Below are 11635 nucleotides of genomic sequence, written 5' to 3' on the forward strand. Positions count from 1 at the left end.
AAAAATATAGCATAAAAAAAAAAAAGTATTAAGTGCTAGGAGGAGCCAGTTTGTGAGTTTGTGTATCCTAACACTTGTTTGGAGTAGGAAAGAAATCCCAAATTTGTAATTGTGCATTTGTTTACAGTAACGTGTTATTGCTTAATCAATCCACCATCCCCCTCCCTGATAAACGTCCCCATCTGTCTGTAGAGAGAGCCCAACCTTGCAAGGCTGATAGCCTGTTTTAGAAATTAGAATCGGAGTGAGGAGAGGGGAGCTTCTCTTCTGTTGCTTATGCTCCAGGACTGTGGTGATTCAAGGGGTTGTTAACTGCCCTGTGTAGTTAACCACTACAGCTGGTGCCAGCCCACGGCATTTAGATTTTGAGAGGATGAGTGTCCATCCTGCTGGAGGATAAGATGCATTTGCTTTTCCGTGTACTGGATATGATCTAACCTTCAAGAGAGAATAGTTTCAACCCCAAAAGAGTAGTACTTCTAGGTACGTGAGGGTAGCACGTGTGATTTTCTGTAAGAGACTAGTGTTTTTCTCCCATACAAAAAGTTTCCTTACTCTTTTTTATTTTGTTATTTCAGTTAAATCTCTGAAGGGCCAGAGGGAGGTTTTTTCCCCCAGGATTCTCTTGGTTTTAAATTGGGCCAGAAGAGGAGGTAAATAAGTTTAAAGGTAACTTTACAGAAGAAGAGTAAGAGGATATGAAGCCAGAATTGCTTGAAAAATAGAAATTGAGGGCTATGTTTTGTCTTAGATGGCTTGTGTAACTGTCTTCAGGTTAACTGCACCCTTTTAGATGTGTTAGGCTGACAGTGCTGGGAAATTAGCCCAGGCCTTCTGACTTCTGGTAGCTTTCCTGACTGCTGGACTGCAAACTCGCATGACAGATTGCATCCAGCACAGTAGGCTGCAGAAAGTAGTTAATGGAGAATAGACTGCTTTGATGTTCGCTTCTGGTGGGCTGATCCTCTGGTTTAAAGGCTAAACATCTATTGTCCTCAGTAGGAGTTTTCTTTACGAAAAGCTTTCACAAAATCTATAATTTCCCATTTTGTTTTCCGAGACTGTGGTTTGCTCTATTCCTACATTCAGTAGCCAGCAAATATTTTCAAGAGCGATTTGTAATTTTCAAGTCTCTAACTTCAGATGCCACAGACAGGACCTTATTTCTCAGAAATTGCTAAGGATCTGTCCTCTTCTGCTAAAGCAGATGGCTCTAAAGTATTTCCATTAGAGCAGCAGAAACGAAGGCACCTAAACACACTGCCTCCTCTCCTGAAAAATGGGGCTAAGCGCTGCAGAGATGCACCTTAGAAAACAGGCTCGGCTAGAATTAAGATGGGGGGGAGTGAGAAGAGTGAGAGCAAATACAGTAGCAGCCTGTGATTAGAAATCTTAACAATGACAGTGAGTTCCGTTTAATTTCTAACTGCTTAAAAGCAGGCCTGGGGAAATGCTCTGCTTAGAAATGTCATGGAAAGTGCAGCTGGTCCATGGGCTTTATCTTGAAAAGCAAAGGATCTTTCCCATTTTGCAGTAACACTGCCATTTACTGGGCCATACCACTAGCAATTTGCAACAATGGGAGGGAAAAAAGCTGCCATTTGACCTAGAATGCAATTTTCAACTAATTAATAAAGTGACCATTAGTGCCCGAGGGGATAATAACAGGAATAAGAACAAATTACTATGGGGTGCAAAGGAGGCTTGGGCATTGTATTGCAAATTTCTTATGGCACTATTCTTCTTTTTTTCCTCACTAATACTTTTAAAGTGCCCCCACTCAACACTTGCTCCTTGTAGGACCCTTGCAAACCACATAAGAATTAGCCCTTCAAAGATCAATCAGGATCTAATTGTTGTTAACAAAGTGCCACCTGGAGAGAAATGTTACAATATACCTTCATTACAAAGCATTCAATCTCTCTCACGCTCACAAGTCCTGCCTACAGTACAGACAAAAAGCAGCGGTTGCTAGCATTAAGATCAGGCACCTGCAATTGCTTGTAAAACACTGCCAGTCCCTGCACAAATATGCTCCTAACATTGCATGAGCCTCGCTAGAACTGCTCTGTTTATGCTTCCTCACAGCAAATTTTGCTGGGGTCTCTCTATTTGTGGCACTTTAACGTGTCACTGAAGCCGTCATATTGATGGGGATGTCAGGCAAAGCAACTGCACCATTTGCCGTGCTCTTTGATAGGCTCCGGGATCTGCTCTTAGTAAGGATTATTCTGTATTTTATGGGCCCTGCTCTCCATGTCTCAAAGGCAAATGTTTGGGAGGCTCACAGTGAACTGATTTTTGATGCTCTGGTTTCATTTCTCTGCCCCGATAGAGATTTTACTTGTAGGTATAGCACATTTGCTGTAGGTCCTGCCTGTGCTAGTACTTTGCAGCTTCGACGGTGACAATTCAAAACAAGACCCATATTGCCCAGTATCTGTCACTTAATTCTTGGATGTCTTTGTGGCTACATGTCTGCAGAAATTGAAGCCAACCGATAGTACCGTTGTCTGTCCTGAAAATTTCCAGTGGACTGCTTTATAGCAAATTGAAAACTACTGTCCACAGACTTGCTTTGCTCATGCCTTGTTTACAAAGTCAGGGAGTTGGCTTGACTGAAAGCTAACCTGCTTAAGAAACTAAAACCAAATACTAGTCTTTGATCAGTTACTCGATCCGTCTGCTGTGGCTGCACAAAATCTACCCTCTTTTAGTTTAAAACCATTACCCCTTGTCCTGTCGCAACAAGCCCTGCTAAAAAGTTTGTCCCCATCTTTCCTGTAGGCGCCCTTTAGGTACTGGAAGGCCACTATAAGGTCTCCCTGGAGCCTTCTCTTCTCCAGGCTGAACAACCCCAACTCTCTCAGCCTGTCCTCATAGCCCTCTGATCATCCTCGCGGCCCTCCTCTGGACCCACTCCAATATGTCCATGTCTTTCCTGCGCTGAGGACTCCAGAACTGGACACAGTAGTCCAGGTGGGGTCTCACCAGAGCAGAGTAGAGGGGCAGAATCATCTCCCTCAACCTACTGGCCACACTTCCTTTGATGCAGCCCAGGATATGGTTGGCTTTCTGGGCTGTGAGTGCACATTGTCAGCTCATGTTCAGCTTTTCATCCACCAACACCCCCAAGTCCTTCTCAGCAGGGCTGCTCTCAATCCCTTCATCCCTCAGCCTGTATTGATACCAGGCGTTGTCCGGACCCATGTGCAGGACCTTGCACTTGGCCTTGTTGGACCTCATGAGGTTCACACAGGCCCACTTCTGGAGCCTGTCCAGGTCCCTCTGGATGGCATCCCTTCCCTCAGGTGTGTCAACTGCACCACTCAGCTTGGTGTCATCTGCAAACTTGCTGAGGGTGCACTCGATCCCACTGTCTACCTTATTGGTGAAGATATTGAACAGTGCTGGTCCCAAAATATGATGATGCTTCTTGTTCTGAGGATCAGGAAGTTCGAAAGTGAAGGAGAGGTGGAAACAGTCTCCTGTCTTTCTGTTTCTTGCTTAGGTTAGCCACCTGTCCAAGCCCTTATCCTGCTCCAGAGAACTGAGGGAATTACTGGGAGCGCTCAAGTACCTTGGCCAGGTTGATTCTTTAGTGGATGTACATGGAGGAAGGAAACTTTTGAAGACCTAAGCAGTGTTAACAGCCTTAGGCTGCCAGTTTTACTAGAGGAATTACCTCTGTCCAGACCCTGTCTCATACAGGTATGTACACAGGGGGAAATGGCATGCTCAGTACTTGTCTTGTTGGATAACTAATCCCAATGTCCTACTTGCCTCATATTTTGGAACATACGTAGTGCAAATAGATACAGAAGATACTTTTTTTCTGATAAAGAGTATATTATGCAAAACCAAACTAATCCTTCTGGATCCTGAAAGTCTTCATTCATTAAATGTCATTCCAAATGGCAGATACTGGTCATACGTCCTCACCCAACAGCATTAACAGTGTCAATGCTGCAACACGTGCTTTGGATTTTTCATTTAGACTTTTTGTGTCTTTGACCATCTCCAACTTTCATGTAAGAAGAACCTTGATAGTAAGGGATCTGTGCCGCTTTAACCATGGTGAAGGTTTGCCAAAGAACCAAGCGTCTTTGGTGTTAACGGGGACAGTGAAGCTGCACCTGACTAGTAAATATGCACAAGCTTTGCTTATGTGTGGTGGAGGAAAAGAAAAAAACATCCCCTATGACTGGAAAAGTGTCCCCCACGTTACACTGAAGGAGGTGAGCTTCTGACAGGACAATCCCAGATTGCCTTGCTAAGAGTCATTGATGGCATAAAGCAGCCCAGAGTATAAAAAACGGGCAACCTCTCAGCAATCTGGCATCCTTGTGCTTGAAAGGAATCAGAAATGGTTGAACTAGTCAGTCTCTCAGTTTAAAAATGTTCTTAAATGGCTTTACTAGAGTTACACTGCTTGTCTCTGGAGGTCAGCAACAAGAACACGTGCTTGGGATGCCTTCCTACTTAATGCAGTTTGTGCATGATTGTCTGTTTGGTTGTTGGCATACACCCTTCATTAGGGTGTTCTCATTGAACACGTTTTCAGAGTTGATGAGTATCTAATTTGGTCTCCTGTAAGAGGATTCTGTCTAATCAGTAGGATATGGGACAGAGTTAGGAAACCTGATTAATTCCCCTGCTCCTTCCTAGACCTGTCATTTACTTACTCTATGACCTTGGTCAAGACATACCAACATCTTATACCACCCATTGTCATCTGCTGGAGCACAGCCTGCCGTCTCGAGAAGTCTCTGTGAACCTTAGATCCATTTGGCACTGATTGCTCTGTGGGTGGCCGCTAAATGTGTGGAATATTACCCCTAATAACTCTGTAATGCTGAGGCCAGATACCGAGGTGTACGAAACTAGAAGACACTTGAAAATATGGGTAATTGACTCCCTGTGCTGCTCTTTGCTAAAAGAGGGCTGATGATATTCACCTCTCAGAGAGATTATAGCTTGAGGAACAGCAGGAGATCTTTATCTGAATGGGCCATAGGCCTGCATAGTATCTGGGTAAAGCTTCAGAGAAGAAACTGTGTGAATAATTAAGGGGGTGTACACAAGGTTATCCAGGCTGCAAATCTCTGATCAAATTCATGCTCTCCAAAGAAAGGCACAAGAAACAGAGTTGCAAGGGTTTGCCATCCCCAAAATAGCTTGGCATTCCCCCCGGACTGTAGACTGGCTTCACTGGACGGTCTGTTCTTCTGCTGACACAAGTGATGGGTGTACATACAAGTCCCATTAGCATTGGAGGGAAGTGCCTGCTAAACTTTCCCACGCGTTAGCAGAGGAAAAGTCTTCTAAAGGTATCTCAGGAGGAAACAGAAGGTTGTTGCTGCACATGTTGCATTTCTTTAGTATGTGCCTGAGATCCAGCTGTACGCTTACATCATTTAGATGTATCTACTTGACATCTTGCTGTCTGTCACAAAGAGGCATTTTGGAGCCATCCGACATGCTTTCCCATTATCCTCAATGCAAGTCTATAAATATACAACTTGTGTGTAACCTGTTTGCATACTGATTCCCCGAGTCTCAGATCAATCTGTTGTTGATTTCCAAGGACTATAGTCTCCTTTGATTCCTAGTTATTATTGAATGCTCATCAGCAGGCATATATGCTTGATTATTTTTTTTCCTTCTGTGGCTGTTTTTCTGTCTTTTGTAGCAGCCATTAAAGTTTATTTGTGGGCTGAGGAAAGTTATACTCTTTGTGACAATGTGTTGTGGGGCTTTATTTAATCCTGTGGGGTATTTGGGTGCATTCTGTTGGAGGAGGGATGGAAGGAATGAAAGAAAAAGCTGTAGAAATCAGTGGAACTGGAGATCTAGAGTCCTAGAAGGTGGCAATCTGTTAATTAGTGTTCTTGGGAAAACCTGCCTGTGATGAAAATAAAGCCCCATCATTAAAACCCAGCGCATTTTCCTTTTCTGCCCCTGAATGTTGTTAACAATGTTGCACTCTGGTTAAGTAAAAATCTAAAACTGCAGTGAAGTGTTAGTAATCGGTTCCTGAGCAGATTCCCTAATGCTATTCACTTTTCCCTGCTAATCTTCCTGTGTGAGTTATAACAATGCAGCACCAAATGAGAAGGAAATGTCAGGTTATGTTTCAGGGCCAGCCTCCTGCCCACCCTCCATCTGTGCTGATGTCAGTGCTTATTGGAACATATGCTGCCTGTTGCTCACTGACCATCTGTTAGCTGAGCTGATGAAGTGTTCCCGTTGCTGGGACAACCCGGCTCTTGATTGCCAGTGGCACCGCAAACATTTTCTGCTCAGGTTTCACTTTTATCTGTGCTCTGGAATGGCAGCCCTGCTGCCGTACGGGTTACCCCATCCCTGCCTCTTCCCTCGACTTGTGGGGGGGAGCGTGGTCAAAATTCAAGTTACAAATGAAAGGCTGCAGCAGAGCTAACATGCCCCTGATAAATTGTTGGTGTTACAGGCTGGGATGTAAGGGCAGGCACACTTTCCCCTGGGAGCCCGGAGCAGGGAGCATGTTTGGTAGTGGTGGTTAGGAAGTTTGTGCAGTAAGAAGAAACTGTGACTGCAGAGCAAAGAAAAACCTGTAGCCCTGAAGTCGCGCAAGGCTACTGAGGGATTTTTGGAGCCAAGCAAAAGGCAAGAGATGGGCAACTTTTCCCTTGGTTGAGAGTCACTGGTTCTGTAACTGCTGTGTGCTGTGGCTGTGCCTGACAGCCACAAATCTTTGAGGCTATCCACAACTGAATCCAAACGTAACTATTCCTTTATGTTGAAGACCTCAGTTTGTGGAGTGAAAGCGATGTTAAGCTGTAGCGGTGATAATAAAACCATTTGCCCTCATGCAGCCTTTTTGCAGCTCTGTCTGGTGAGCTTTCCCTCTCTCTTAAAAATGTCTACAAACGTTAATCAATCCTCATGACAAGCCTGTGGGGCTGGCAGGTGGTATTCCCATTTTAAAGAGGGAGAAGGAAAGTGTGAGAGCTGGCACGAGAAGCGCAGCATGCCCACCTCCCAGCCCTCGCCTGCTGAGATCACTAGACCATATTGCCCTTCATTACACACCAAGAGCCCCAGCCCAGCCCTGGTGCCAACAGGAGCTGCATACCAGACACGAGGGCTGAGTAGACTGTGTCCTGTAGTTCATTCCATCTTATATGTGAAGGGAAAAGAGCAGCGTCTGATAAATGAACTTTGTTGGTGAAGCTGACTATGATAACGAGGGTAAAAAGTGATGGCCTTTAGGACACAGAAAGTCTGGATGCTCGGTAGCGTTAAACACTCTGAAGCTGTGAAATCCCTTGGCCTCTCGTTTGCTGTGTTGGTATTTCTGTGTTTTCCCCACTGACTGTGGGGTTTTGGTCCCTGGATGACAGCAGTCACTTCCAGGATGTTTCAGCCCCAGCCTTGGGGCCAAAGACTCTCCCATCATCCTTCCATTCCTCTCCCTTCCCTTCTGTCCAGCCTTGTCTCTCTCCTTTTTTGCCAAAATATTTTCTCAGATATGTTGTCCCTTTGCAGTCCCTACATAGCAAAACCGAACTTTTTAGCCTTTTGCTCCTCCAGCCTGTCCCTTCTGACTGACAGTCCTCTGTCAAAGGCACCTGTAGCCTGGCCCGTCAGTCGTACTCTGGATGGCCTTTCTGCCCGCTCCCCTCACATCTCGTGCTTCTAAAATCCTCTTTTCTTCTGTTCTTAGCAGAAAAATCCTCTTGCCATTTTTAAAATGCATGCTGTCAGATATCTGTACCATCTTTTCATAAATCTAAGCTGTTCAGAAAAAGGGCTACTTATTTTTCACCCTATACATCAATTATTGTTTTAATTAAATGACTGAATAGTATAATAATGCTCTGTGCTCAGAGACTACATGACGTTGTGTGGCAGAGCTGGATAAGATATGATACATACTGGCATAATTCTAGGTGTTAATAATAATGTACAGCTTCAGCACATGTTGCTATTTCAGGATGTTCTGGCACAACAGACTGGTTTTATTCACCCTGGGGACAAGTACATGAACAAATTACCACAAGGCCAGCAAGGGTGGGGATTTACATTGCCTCATCTGCTTTGTGGTGAGTGCCTGAGTGTCGGGTCTTATTCCGTGGCACGTGCGAGGTAGCGCTCTGCGCTTTTGTCGAGCGGCAAGCCGGGTCTCTTACCTTGCCTTTATTGTGGTTATGATAAAAACATTTATCTGCAGTTTATCACAATTACCACAATGGAGCCTGAGCACTCTAAATTTATACCCTCTCTTGTGGCAACTCGTTTGGTGCCAGTCTGCTTTTAATTCCACTTTGGTGTCCTTGGTTTTTGCCAGAATGGTGCAAATGTGCCAGGACATAGATGAAAACTGGGCCAATCTTTCCTCCCCTCCAAGAATGTCGTAGAACTTGGCGGTTTTGCTGGATTTACAGGCCTGGGCTACTAGACATTTTGAATCAAAACAATGCAGAATTTAACACTTTGCTTTAAGATTTGACAACTTGATTTTCCCTCAGTCAAAAAACGTGAAGGAGAACTGGTAGCACGAGCCACCATCTGCCCAGCCTCCAGCAGGATTTGCAGCTCCCAACTGAAAGTGCTATTTTCATGCAGGACAGGACTGCATGTTTTGTGTGGTTTTTAGACTCAGATTAAATGGTTGTACTGATTCCTACACGTGGCTGAGAAGATAGATAACACTGTGGCTTTACTGAGTGGTATTTGAACAGTGAGAGTGGTAAATTAAAGAGTTTCAAAGCTTTGAGATGCTACTAACAAGATGAGATGGGGTATATGCATGTGCTTTTACCAGAAATTTGTAATGTCTGCACATTTCTAGGAGAGTGTATCAGGTAAGGGTCATGTTGAAATTCCAGAGTGCAATGCCCTTGCTGCCTTCATGGGTAGCTGTGTAACGGTTACTGTCCTCATCTTAAGTGGTCCCTCGTGCTGTGTCCATCTGCAGCGCTGGAAGGCAAACTGTCAATTGCAAGCGCAAGTACAGGCTTCTGAGATGGGTACACAGAGCCTTGGCTTGCAAAATGCAGAGGGGTGGATATAAATTGCCTGTTTGATATTGCTTAGACAAGGGTATCAGAACTAGTGACAGAAGCACTGGTGGGCTGCAGCCGGTCGATGTCTATTGACACCGTGAGAGAAATACTGATTTTTACCAGCTGAGAACCTGATCTCTGCGGAGGCTGGAGTGTTCGGCATTCAGAGCTCTGCTCAATCACAGCTCTAACACATTTCCTGAGTCTGGAGGGTTGGATCCCCTAAGAACAAGAAATACTTGCTTGCACTGCTGTGCTCTAAGGTTTGCAAAGCAAACAAACTTCTATGTCACGAAACACATTGCGTGTGCTTTTGTGAAAAAATCCCCTCCTGGCCGCAGCGCGGGGGGCAGGCTGCCACGAACATGCGTTGCGCGAGGATTTGCTCTGCACTGCCTGGGTTCTGGAGATCGCTCTCCGCACAAATTAATTAAAAGATGCCTTAGGTAGGTGTCCAGCCGGCACAGAAGGAACCCAGCTCTGTTACTAGTCTGCAATCCCCAGTTTTCCAGCTGTCACTATGTAATATGGTCTCCCCCTCACGTAATTCCTTCCTGTAGTCCAATAGAAGTCCTTTAAAGAAGAAAAAAAGAAAGAAAGAGGAACAACAAGCAAGTAATCCTGTCATACGATCTGCCCCAGTAGTTTGGGGCCTGTTTCTCTTTCAGGGGCTGTGAGCATGCTTTGAGGTGCACAATAGAGATGCCTTCTCCATTGACCGGGGAACTCAATGAGCCAAACTGGGCAGCAGCCCCGGTAACAGCAGCAGCAGCAGCAGTGGTGCAGCGCGGTAATGGGCCCAACTGTTAACTGATTTAACACTCTGCCAGCTGCAGTCCCTGAGCTGAGAGAGGAGCGGCGGGCCTTTGAATATTACCTTTCAGCCAATTAGACATATGTCACTTTCATAAAACCTTCCGTGTGCGCACCCATCGAGGGGAGGATCTGCTGGGGAGAAGGAGGGAGCTGCGTTACCTGCCTCCCTCCTGGACCCGCCGTCTCTCCCTCCAGTAGGAATTTCTTGTCATTTCTGGTATTATTTTCAGTGCTTATGCAAGTGCCTGGAGAGGGGTATGAGGGAAAGAGAACGATGCCCCGAGCTCCAGGATTTTTTCAGACAGTCTCATAGGCTGCCGGGGATAGGAGGCTTTTGCAGGAAAGGTGGATTCGAGTCATTAGATTGAAATGAAACCCCTCTCATCACCTGAATGCTGAGAAGGTTAACATCATCATCTGAACTGGCCTGAATTTGTTTCACACGTAAAACCCCCTGGTCTCAAAGAAACTTTGGATTCCGGTGAAGTAAGTGAGCATGCACATGCCAGAGAGACTGGTGCTGAATGGAAAAATTTTGTCCCAACAATCAATTTCACAAAAAAGTTCAAGGAAAATTGTTGCTAGTGAGTTGAGGCTCAGGGAGAGCACTGCAGGCTCCTGTTTTGCCCAAAGGATCAGCAGCACCAGCACCACCACTGAGTCCGCAAACACAGGTCTGGGGTACCTGCCCCAGCTGCTCCACAGTCGGTGTCTTTAGGGGTAGAAAGTACACAGGAGATGAATCTTAGTTTATTATTTTCAGAATCCATGTGGAATGTAAAAGTGTTTATATTGGTCACAGAACAGATACGCCACTTTTTATTCCTTCAGATTGATTGAATATTTTTATCTCAGCAAAGCTGAAATTCTTATTTCAGTCACATTGGTTTCTTTATGCTTTTTATAGTAAAATACTCAAAAATGCAATATTAAAATGCATATTAAATCATGATAAAATATGGCAGATTATGGTAAGTTTTTATAAAAAAATATTTAGTATAATGGTCTAAAATATGTTAATTCCAAAAGTCAATTCACTTTAATAACAGGTGAATTGAAACTAAAATGTTGAGCCAAAATGAACAGAATGAAAAGGATAAGATAAATGTTTGAAGGTTTTTTGTCATAGCAATGTAAAAAATCAAAGCATCCTGGGGGTGGGGGCTGATGGACAGAAAATAACTTATTTTAAAATCCTGGCTGAAAGCTTTCAGGCTGGCTCTTCTTGCTGACACAGTTGGTGAGCAGAAATAAGTGATCTAGAGCTGTGTGAAGACTGCTTGTTTTTCCCACCGGAGGTGAGGGACCTGCACAGGTTTTGCACACTATAAGACCTGGACAAGACACTGTGCGTGGCGTGTGAGGAAAGGGGGGGCTGGGTAATGGTCATTTCTTCTGTAGCTTGGGAGAGGAGAGCTGAAGCTGGGTTAGTCAGCCACGAGGGTGAGATGGTCCCTGAATACGCATGATCAGTTTATTCAGTTTTGGCTTTTGGAAATTTATTCTGGGTTTTCCTTCTCAGTCTCTTCAGTTGTCTTCCCAATAGGATGTTCTCTGGTTTAGACTTTGGGTGCTTGGTAATTGGGAAGTCGTGCTTGTCAAGGGCAATGAGGCAAGACATATTTTGGGGCGAGGGGTCATGTTGGATCTAAATGTGCAGGAGTAGTCTTCAGGTATTCAGTCCTTTTCACACCTGAAGAAAGGCCCGAGTTTAGTTCTTGAAAAAGAAACTCTCTTTTCCAAAAAACTCTTCCCTTGCAGTGTTTTCA

The sequence above is a fragment of the Numenius arquata genome, chromosome 2 (assembly GCF_964106895.1).
Source record: "Numenius arquata chromosome 2, bNumArq3.hap1.1, whole genome shotgun sequence".
In the NCBI taxonomy this organism is placed as follows: domain Eukaryota; kingdom Metazoa; phylum Chordata; class Aves; order Charadriiformes; family Scolopacidae; genus Numenius; species Numenius arquata.